The sequence below is a fragment of the Rhipicephalus microplus genome, chromosome X (genome assembly GCF_043290135.1).
Source record: "Rhipicephalus microplus isolate Deutch F79 chromosome X, USDA_Rmic, whole genome shotgun sequence".
Taxonomy (NCBI): Eukaryota; Metazoa; Arthropoda; class Arachnida; order Ixodida; family Ixodidae; genus Rhipicephalus; species Rhipicephalus microplus.
This window is the reverse complement of record NC_134710.1, coordinates 326,876,725-326,888,421: the sequence shown is the minus strand read 5'-3', so window position 1 is coordinate 326,888,421 and position 11,697 is coordinate 326,876,725. Positions and strand designations below refer to the sequence as shown.

The window sequence follows — 11,697 nt, the reverse complement described above, 5'->3', positions numbered from 1 at the left end:
ATAATTCTTATGCTCGCGGAAGCGCCAAGTCTTGCAGGTCCCATAGTCATTAGCACCAGGGTTCCCACTAGAGTAGATATTGAAAACTAAGGCCTGCGGCACGGCCTCCAAGATGGGAGGCACACGGCGTGTTCCCGCCATCTCGGAGCCCATACCTGTGGGACACAGCTCCAATGAGCACAGACGTGACAGATGATACGAATACGACAAGGTGTATGCTACACATCCTTAACTAACTTTTATTTGTGATCTTGGAATTCTAACGTAGCCCCATAGGGCATGCGAAAATTGCTAAGGTCGACGGTGTTTCATGTGGTCCCGGCGGGGTATTGGGAGTTTTCAAAAAGCAAAAAGCAGCCCCTCAGTGTGCACTTCACTGGGTACGACTCCGCCTTTAAGCAAAGAAAGATATCGAGAAAATGCTTACCGCTGATCTCCCTACCAAGCATTGCTTACCTTATGACCCAAGTGCGGAGACAAACCTTTCTTCTGTTTATTTTGCACAAAAAAAGAGAAATACAAGTTCTTTGCAGATTTACAATGGTTCATTCCATTTACTATATATCTTTTAATAAAAATAGACTCTAAAATGAAATAAAAATAGAAAGTTAGGCAACAACGCTTCTACCAAAAAAAATGCTTTAGTAGTGCCACGACTTTGTCTAGTATTGTTGAACTAAGCGACCAAAGCCGAGTGATAGAGAGGCATGACTGTTGGTGGTTGACTGGCGTTGATATGAACTAAAGTAACGTACTGTGTGGTCTTTACTGAGCCCTGTTTTCATCGCGCTAAGCTTCAATATAACTGACGTTGCTCTCTTCTAAAGTTCTTTTCGTGCTTGACTTATGTTACGGTAGTAAGACTACTACGATAATTGCTGAAAGGGCAGCTTTTTCTCGTGTTGCGGTTTTATGAGCTTTTATTGCGCTTCATATTTCAAAACTCGATGACTTCAAAGAAAGGTGCTTCAAGCGTGTTACTCCACGAGTAACTAGGTGGTAACCACGTCACAACTATTGTGGCGAAAAAAAATGTGTCGGAAAAGTTGTCTGCAACGTGTTTTCGAATTGATAGCAGGACTTACTTCAAGCGGTGAACAGGTGACTATGCTCGTGTATCATTTGGGTAGCTCTTCTTTGTTGTGGCCCCACCGCGGTGGTCTAGTGGCTAAGGTACTCGGCTGCTGACGCGCAGGTCGCGGGATCGAATCCCGGCTGCGGCGACTGCATTTCCGATGGAAGCGGAAATGTTGTAGGCCCGTGTGCTCAGATTTGGGTGCACATTAAAGAACCCCAGGTGGTCGAAATTTCCGGAGCCCTCCACTACGGCGTCTCTCATAATCATATAGTGGTTTTGAGACGTTAAACCCCACATATCATTCTTTGATGTGAACTGGTGTTTGAGTCAATTAGGGTCATTGAATAATTCCCGATTGTTCCACCATCACATTCAGTCACTGTAAGTAACCTCGATGGTAGCCGGTTAAGGCCTACGATTTGATTTCTTGTTAAGATCGAATATATTGCAGCATTGGTCAACTCTGGTCACCTTTTCCTTAGCCCAGAGACGTAACCAAAATTTTTTTACCAGAAGGGAATGGTGGTTCAGCCATATACCTAATGTATGTTCATGCATGCATTTGTATGTGTACGTATATATATACGCAAATTGAATTTAAAATTCGGGAGGAGGGGTTGAACCCCCCGACTCTCTACTCCCGGCTACACTCATTGGTTCAATGTTGCCACCATGGGTGTCGGCATCATTTGGTCTTGAGATGGGTGGAAGGGAAGGGAAACTTTGGTAGGCCGTCAAGGTGCCAGTGCTAGTATAGCAGAGACCTCTACCGGGGTACGTCACCCGTGACGTCACCGGTTCACATGCAAGGCGGTGGTTAGCAGAACACTCCTGCCGGTGGCTGAGTGGGGTGCAGTTAGTGCAGTTGCTCGGTGCTTGGGGCAAGTTTTTTTTCTTATCGAAAGCTTAATCTCCATCTCACAGCGGCAACATTACAGCCGTGGTATGTGTCAAAGAACATGCAGGTGTGTCGTAAAGTGAGTGATAAAATATTCGCCACGATGGCTGGCTGTTTATCTCGGAGAAGTGAACACACGTGGCGGCCTGTGCGAGGAACAGCAGCATCGCCTTCGAAAATATGCAGTGTTGATTGTGGCGTGTACTTTGCGTTGAAAAGCATCGACAAAATTGGTTCACCTTTACGGACGGTGAAACTGGAAATATTGTGCGTGGCGTGCGCAGTGTAAACAAGGCAATGCGTCCTGTTTGCGAAAACGCTAGTATTCGTTGTGGGCCGGCTGCAGTAACCGGTTGTCGATGAGACCGCAGACGACGCGGCTCGCAAATCCCACCAAAAAAAACACACTTTCCGATTTCTTGGTCAAGGGCAGACGCTGCAAAGCAACTTCGTCACCTGGCACGCAGTCTGTGTCTGCTGGAGTGGAGCACCCCAAGCATAAGACATACGAGACTAACAAATAAACCCTCAACTGGATCTTTGACCTCCATCCAGACATCGTCGACGTGAAGCTTCGCTTTTTTGTCGCCTTTGGTTGACGGTTACCTTCACAAAAGCATATACAACCCTCATGGGATTTACCGACAATGCGGAATGCGACGTTTGCTGCACCGAAGAAGATATCAACCATCTGATATGCCGTTGCCCTCGATTTGCCTCTGAAAGACAGCAGCTTTCGGATGCATTGCGACAATTGGAGGATCGTCCACTCTCTATGCAAATGCTACTGGAACACCACCCACGCCTTTCATCGGCTCAAAAGCAGTCAAAGCCGTCTTGCGCTTTTTGAGGACTACTCAGGCCTATGTGAACACCTTTGACTTTTGTGTAGTGCCGCCACTACTTACGCGTCAGCCCATTGACTGACAATTTTTTTCTCTTTTTCTTCTCTTTCCTATCTCTCTCATCTTTATGTCCCCTTCCCATTCCCTCAGCATAGGGTAGCAAACCGGGCATGTGTCTGGATAACCTCCCTGCCTTCTCTCTTGTTATTCTTGTGCTCCTCCTCCTCCTCCCCTGTTAAAGGAATGCAGGCACGCAGCTATGCTATGCATATAGATGCCGCTGGCGGAACTTTCTTGCTAACCAGCACCTGCTGCAGCCCCGCCGCGGTGGTCTAGTGGCTAAGGTACTCGGCTGCTGACCCGTAGGTCGCGGGTTCAAATCCCGGCTGCGGCAACTACATTTCCGATGGAGGCGGAAATGTTGAAGGCCCGTGTGCTCAGATTTGGGTGCACGTTAAAGAACCCCAGGTGGTCGAAATTTCCGGAGCCCTCCACTACGGCGTGTCTCATAATCACATGGTGGTTTCGGGACGTTAAACCCCACATAACAACAAAAGCACCTGCTGCGAGAGAGGGTATGGTGGGCGGGGTGCCCACAGTCACGTCATGCTGTTAAAAAGCAAGTAGAGGTTTAATATAGGGTCATGTGCCCCCTTTGCACCCCCCCCCCTGCTAACGCCCATGGATATGACGTGCGAAATTGGATCCCAAAATCTCACGTTGCAGTGGCGAAGGGAAGCTTATGGTTGACTTCGTTGTTTTAACTGCAATTTCACGAAATTATCTGTTTTGAGAAGGTCTGCTTTGCTCTCTCTTGATACGTACGGACCGCCAGTGACTGAAAACACCGGAAATTGCGGTAAATATTATTCACTGCGTGGTACTTTTCTGATCCGTGCCACAGTGCACTGCGGACACGAAGGAACCAGACGCGAGCGTTCACTTGTACTCTTGATTTCAAGAGGATGATGCTGCAGTAACGATTCTTGTTATTTCAAGCCCATGCGGTTAATATGGACGCCGACCACGTATGTTCACAAAAGTTAGACACCCCGGTGGCAGCACGGGAGCCTTGATCACAACGGAAAATGAATGCACAAACAGCCCGGTCATGTTCATTTTAAAATATGATGATGACAGCGTGCGTGCACATGTGGGAAGCTGCTGCCAGTATGACTAGAAGCGTGTGCGTCATTGCCTGGATTGTCAGAGATTCAAGATTAGCCTGAGAAGTCCAATTCCGTTAACTTTGTCATACCCCAGTTTATCGTGGCCAGTTACTTCTACGAGTTTGGCCAGTGCATTTGATAAAACTTCTTTCCTACTTCCTATACACGTGCTACTTGAGTCGTTGCTGCAAGTTACCCGTCTCGCCAGCGTAACTTCCACCACAATATGCCCCTCCCCATCTCCCCCGTATCCATCTTAATTGTCATCGTGTACTTTCCAGACCACACGCGGTTCTAGACTTGAGCCCATCATATTCCTCGCTTACAGATTACATCTCTACAATGAGCCCATAGCCTGTGTCAATTGTCCTGCACAGTGTCTTAAGGGGGCCCTGCAACACTTGTTGAGCATTGTCAGAAAACACTGCCGATAGGCAGTAGATGCTCCCGAAATGCCACGAGCCAAATATTATAGAGCAGCATGTGGCCTGGAATTCACAATAAATTATCAAAGCCACCTGAAAATTGCTTTCAATTCTCCCTACAAATGTTGGAAGACGCGGAAAAATCACTCGTAGAAAGCCATCTATCAGAAATTGGCTGGTTTGAACATGGCGTGCTTGGTCGTTAGAGAGATGGCCGTGGGAGGCCATGACTTCAAACCTAGGAGGCCGTGACACTGAAAAATCCACGTATTCCAAGACAAAAAAAGAGAAAGTGCTCAAGGTAAAGAGGGGCACGTGACGTATTTTCTTTGCACTTGCCATTCTTGCCACCTTAGCTTCCAGCGCTTTCGTCGGGAAGAAAGAAGAGAGGATGCAAATTCAGCATGCGACAAATATTTGAAACTCCAATCACAATGCACAGATTCTTAAATTTTTGGCAGCGTTTAATTTGTGAGGCAATAAGCTCTTCTAGTGAATTGATTCTATGGTTACTTGAAAAAGTGTTTCAGTGCCCTTTTGAGCTGCAGATGAAAACGTGGTCAGCTTTAAACAATAATTCATCTTGATTGCTATGTGGGGTTTAACGTCCCAAAACCACCATATGATTATGAGAGACACCGCAGTGGAGCGCTCCGGAAATTTCAACCACCTGGGGTTTTTTAAAGTGCACCAAAATCTGAGTACACGGGCTTACAACAATTCCGCCCCATCGGAAATGCAGCCGCAACAGCCAGGATTTGATCCCGTGACCTGCGGGTCAGCAGCCGAGTACCTTAGCCACTAGACCACCATGGCGGGTCACTAATTCATCTGCCAACAGCAGCGCGAAGTGTTATACTGCTTATTAATAAACCACTGAATGGCGAACGTTGGTATTTTCACTGAAACAATATTGGAAATGAATGATGAACGCTGGTATTTTCGCTGAAACAGTATTAGAATGCTAGACCATGTTAGCCAGACCTTAAAGCATTCTCATTCAAGTGTGCAAGGTAACACGACCGGCAAGCATACAGCACGCCCACACATACACGCCCGCCTAGACACACACATGACAGTGTACATACAATGCAGGGTAGCACAATATACCACAATCGAATCCAGTTGAGAACATATTTTTTGATCGGGATTTGCCCCTTCTTAAAAGCACCAAAAGCGAGACAATCGTTAAACATTTTCATCCCTGTTACTAAATGGGTACCGAGAACGCACCGCGAGACAACTGAAGACAGTTCGCACAGTAAAACGCAAAATATACCTAATACTGCGGTACAGAGAAGCTTGTTTGCAAGTGAATTGTTTTCTTTTCCAAGCTACTATTCTGAATGAAGCGCGCGCGTACATATAGCTCTCTTGTGTTTGCCTCCAGTGATATAAGAAAGAATGTCGTGGCATGTAGCGCTAAGCGTGAAGGGTTGCTTGCCACAAAGCGGAAAAAATTGCTTGCGTCAGGCTTCATATATGCGTCATCCGTTCTAAACATTATTTGCGCGTGTTTGTGTCAACCGCAGCCCATTACTAGATGCAAACCTACAATGAACAAAGTTGCGCCGTTGCATGAGTTTCTCTCAGCAAAAGTTGGTTTTATTGCCACAAGTACGTGCTAATGCAAAAATTGCTGTATAGTTTCAATTCGACACAAAATTCTTCATTACGAAAAACAGCTAATGGGCCCCCGTAGCTTCTATCGGTGGTCTTGCTTAGCAGACGACACCGGCAGTCCGGGCGTTTTCTAAGCCATTAGACAAACATAAAATTTTTCAAGCAGTTATTGGCCTCTTCGTAGTCAGCGACAAAGTTGCAGAATTATTTTACGGATTTAGTAAGTGACGTACCGCAATAGTAGTGTAAAAGGAGATGCGAAAACTGCTGCGTGCTGAGCGGGAGAGTGCTGGTGGAGGATTCCAACCATGCGTATCACAGGGACACCTCCGCATGGCAGCGCCATGGTGCGTTCTCGCACCCAATACGGCTTCTATGCGTCTAACAAATTACGTCTAGGAAATAAAAGTACAACTCCATACACCTGGACTCATATGCCGCAAAAGATGAAACCTTGATGCGTTTAAGAATCCTACGATCGTGGGTTGTCTCTGAATCCAACGTTTCGACAAACGAACATGTTTCTTCAAGGCTGAAAATTGCAGCCTCGAAGAAACACGTTCGTTTGTCGAGAGTGTGGTCGCGTTTGATCTCGCATGCTCAGGGTCACGACACGCGCTTATTAAGTAGCTTCGTAAAACCGTGACGTCATTTCCTCTGTAGCTTCCAGCACGCGACAAATCCCTGTAACTCCACTCGTTCCTAAAGGATTCGAGAATTTTTCTTGGTAACTTATTTGTGGTCATACGTATCATTGTGCGTTTACATGAGCACACATTGTCTTACCAAAGTTCGACTGCTTCACATATGCCGTTTCATTGTTAGTCATGCGCATGTGTGCCCACGCTTTTTTCCTCAAAGATCTTATAATGAAACCCTGACAATATTGCAAGAATGTTGGCGAGTTGCTGAGGCTTACTTTATCGAATTGTTCGGCAGTAGGTGTGATAGCGTACCATCAAGCGTTCGGCAGAACACTGAGGTTGTTTTTTGCAGGAATGCTTTTGACTTTCACCCTTTGAGAATGTGCTGTTACCTATATTGAGAGTTCTTTCGAAAATAAACCAGTTAGCAGTGTGCGCTTGTTCATATTCCCTGGACTTTGTCGCTGCGCCGTGTTTCACCAATTTCCACTATTTGAACTATTTCGCCATTCTACAGGTCGTATAAATTTGACACATTTCTTGAAACCTATGTCATATCTCTAACAAATCTGACTCCAAAGTTAGCTATGAGGGATTCTTCCTTATGTCAACGTTAGGGGACATTTTTTCACATAGTCCCTCACCTGCTCTGGCTTCCTTCACTTTCACTGACACATGTCGGAGTACATTTTAAAAATGCAGCCCGCTCGTTGATATGAGTTTGAGACCCTGGCCCTACTGTACACTTGCCCAACAGGAAATGTATGCAAACTTTGCAAGCCATCGGCGAAACCACGAGAGCTCGTGGCACTGATTGTATAGACCAGAGCACGCCTACCTTGCACCAATGTGCCTAGGCACCCTACGGAATACTCCCACAATCAGATGTTATCTTGTTCCAGACTACCAAGGAATGTTCTATACCAGCAAGTTAACACGCCAAACTATCGCTCCGGATCTTTAAAAGTGCCTGTTCCCGCCACTCTAACTTACAAAACGTCCTCTGGGTGCCACTGCGCTATCTTTGCATGCGAAAACAATCGTCGCCAAAGGACGATAATATTCAACATTTCTGTGACGATCACACTACAACGTGGAAATCATGGCGGCGCAGTGTTTTCAGCTTGTTCAGATTTCCATCACTAACGAAAAACGCCGAGCTTCGTCACCAGTGGATAATTGCCATGAACAGAAAAACTACGATCCCCCTAAAAGTCCACGTGTAAGTACACTTAATGCGTAGATTCTAGTGTGACGCCAACTATTTCGTTTTACGGCAACTATTTAGTTCCGTGACACAAAAGTATACATTCCGAGCACTCTGTGCACAAGCCTTTCTAGCAAAACCACGTGCCACTGCTGCGAACCGTAGACCAATTAATACGCGATCCAAGTTGTAATGCAGAGTTCTCGCAAAATTTCATGCGGAACCAGTAGTACGTGACATCAAATGAATGCTTTTGAAGGCTGATGTCGATGATATGAAATGTTAAGACTCACGGTTGCATGCGCATGCCCCGCACGTTCAGTACAAGTGCAACGGCGTACGTACAGCCTCCGGAATTTCCATAATAGACACTTTTAGTTGGGCGTACGGGGAAGATGCGTACGCTGTAAAACTTACGTTGGGTACGCAGCAAGTGAAGCGGGCAATGACACATTTAGTTTAGCGTACCTTGATGCTTTTCACTAAACTAGATAAGACGTATTCGAGATGCAAGGGTTCGGAACGCTTATTACCCTACTGAAACGTTCCGTATGAAATCTTACGGAAAATATATGGACTCCGTAACATTTCCTTATGCTACATACGGAAAAAATATGGAGTTTTATGGAAATATACGGAAGTTGTATGGCATTTACGGAAAGCTTCTTATCGAGTATAAGGAAGGATAAGGAAATTGTATGGCGTATACGGAAAGCTTTTTATGGAGTATACGGAAAGATAAGGAAAATGTATGGCATATATGGAAGGCTTTTTATGGAGTATATGGAAGGATAAGGAAAGATAAGGAAACTTATGGAGCATACGGAGAGCTCATGGTGGAAGGATAAGGAAAGTGTATGGAGTGTACAGAAGCTTTCATAAGGAAAATGCAGAATGTAAGGTCTTACGGAAATATAGAGATTTTGTAAGGTGCTTACGAAAATGTGCAATAGTGTATGAAAGGCACGTGGATTGTTGCAAAAATGTGGAAACTCTACAGTTGTTGTCACATTTTAAGCAGGAAATCCGAGCTCTATAAAGTTATAAATGAATGCACAGTGACATATATAGTACAAAAGAATAACGCAGCCTAGTCTGTGTTGTCAGTCACCGCTGTTCGCCCTTTTCCAGAATGAATAACACTTCTGCAGATGACCAGGTGCTAAAGTCTGTCACACGGAAATTGTGTGATTGACAAGGAATGACAATAACTGTCATTTTACTTGCATGTTGTCACACGAAAACAAATCAAGCAAAAAAAGCATAAATTCAAGGGCTCGTTTTTTGGTAGAAACAATAATAATGAGAACTAAATTCAATGTGAATGAACTTGTCAATATTAATGAAACTGTTCTCATTAACATTGGCAAAGAGAAATGTCATTTTAAAATATCGGCCATGAGCCTAGCTCTCCTGAGCAGCGACAAAAGAAATGAAAATCTATGAAAACTAATTGCATGTAGCCTAAAAATAATTTTTTATTGATAGTATATGCTCCTGCAATATAAATACAGCTATACACAACTTGCCACAGATTCACGACAGAAACCAGGTAGGGGCAGAGGAAGTGGTCAGAAAAATAATTAAGTATGAGGGCACAACTGATATGTACAAACACATAATGGTGCTTATCACTGATGCACGGATGGTCGTGTATAGAGCTGGGTCGTTTTGAGATTGTCAAAAGCATTGTTTCAGACCACCATGCAGATTACGCTTCAATTGTAGTGCTACATAAGACACAACTTATGGGCCAGCTTTAATGAATAAGAAGATTATAGGTTAAACAAATGCTTTAATATATATCATATCATGGCTGCATGGACGCATACAAGCTATGTAAAGCGCAATAAAGTGAGGACGCATGAGCTTCTGTTGATGCTTCAGTTCTACATAGATGCTTCGACTGTGCTGCAAAGAAATTTAACCAATGTCTGTGTGTGCAACATTGTCCATTTTAAACTATCTATATGTATACATAAAATTCCTACTGCGAGTTAAGCTACGTAGCACTCCATAACTCTTCCTTTTATTAAGGGCAATTTTTCAAACAATCAACATTATTCATTTTCTGTCTGATGACTTCGTTCCCGCAATTCTTGGTTTGGCTCGATCACAATTGTGCAGCCCTTATTTTGGAGGAATCAAAAAACATCAATCAAAATATATTTTGGAACTGCTTCTCGGTGATATTGCCTTCCCTCAACTGCCACAGCTTAAGATGAGTCATATAGCAAGTCTCGCGCATACCTAGGGCCTACCCTTGAAGAAACTGGTCCGGCTGTGAAATGCTCAGTTCTTTCTCAAATAAATTTTTTGGTTTGAGTTTTCTCACTTCTCGAGTCCCTTCACAATCAATCAGACCCATTGTTCCCCTTAGTCCTTAATTTTGTTATATTATGAAATAAATAAAAAAATAATAATGAAAATAAAAATCATAATAACTGTTGCGCAAAAAACACAGTCCCACATACGTACTTGAACGCAATATTGCTTTTATTTTGTTTTAGAACCTAAGGCATTAGAAAAGATAGCAGTACAATAAAAACGTTGAAAAAAAAAACAAAAAAAAATTAAACTTGGCGAGACTCGAACCTGCGCCACTTAGTTGTGCTCGCGTACGTGGACTGAACGCGTTAGCTTGCTGAGCTATTCGCGCTAAAGGTAGCTTGGTGTTTAAGTTATGTATATAAATTTGCTTTTTACACGCTATGTGTTGGTATATTTATGTACGATATGCGATCGTATCTATTGTTGTGTGCATATGTTTTGGGATTGTATATACGTCACATGCTTTTCGCATGTCTTTCAACTATAGATTACTGCACCGCCGCGGATGAAAACAAGTATTCTTACACCCACACACAAGCTTGAGCAGTTGAAGGTTGTTTTCCGGGGCTCTCTTGCGATTGAGTCGGCCACCACAGGGAATTAGAGTGATACGCCATTAATCCCTGCATCTAGCTGTATTCCACTTAGTAGCTCTATCGCTTGATGACAAATCGAGCGCGGGGCGCGACGCTATTGCGCACGACCATGCCTTGCGTAGCGGCGACATCAGCTGATTGCGCCGGCCGGCTTGCTTCGATTTGCTTCAGAGCAAAGAAATGTTATACCTTGAAAGATTGCGTACTGCACTATGTCAAAATGTTACTGCTTTGTAGCCATCCTATGATTCATTGAGAATTGATAACTCTGATATCACTACTGTAGAGCTTTGCGTCGGCGACACGCACCGAACGTGAAACCGCACTACGTCTGTCGTAGAAGCAGTAGGAGGCTGTCGTCTGCTAGAACAAAAACAAAACAAAGACCTGCGAAAATATTCATAAGTTGTAACTTGTTTTTTGAATAACCGTTTATCACTTTTAAAGTTATTTTGCCAGATAACATACATTTTTTTAGTTTATAGCAGCGACAGATTTTTTTTTATTTTTCTCACACAGCTATCCAAGTCAAATCCATTCACAGCTAAAGCCACATGTTGTTTGTCTTCTTTGTTTCTGTGAGCATGCCGTTTCGGTGCGTGTCTCATGTGTTCGCGCTGCTACACACGAGAGCACGAAATGTTAAATTTACGCAAGGAAGCGCCGTTCCTAGTTCGTGTGATGTGCTAAGATTGCGCCCTATTCCCGCGGTTGTCCGAGTGCGGATCAAGTGCGAGTCATCCAAGGAATCGGCGGGTTGAGCGGGCGCTCGAAGCACTCCGAGGTGACGGCTGACGCCTGTGGTCGCTTCCCTCAGGACAGTGTGAAAGAAACTAAAGGTAACGGGGACACTTTTTTATGTAGACCAAGTATGCCACTCA

The 11,697-nt window shown here is 44.3% G+C and overlaps 1 non-coding gene across 1 annotated transcript; it reads right to left on the bottom strand.

Annotated features, from left to right (window-relative positions):
* Nucleotides 1-267: 267 nt before the first annotated feature.
* On the bottom strand, nt 268-406 carry LOC142777731 (U4 spliceosomal RNA). Its single transcript, XR_012888351.1, has one exon. It is a non-coding gene; the product is annotated as a U4 spliceosomal RNA (small nuclear RNA).
* Between the last annotated feature and the right edge of the window lie 11,291 nt (nt 407-11,697).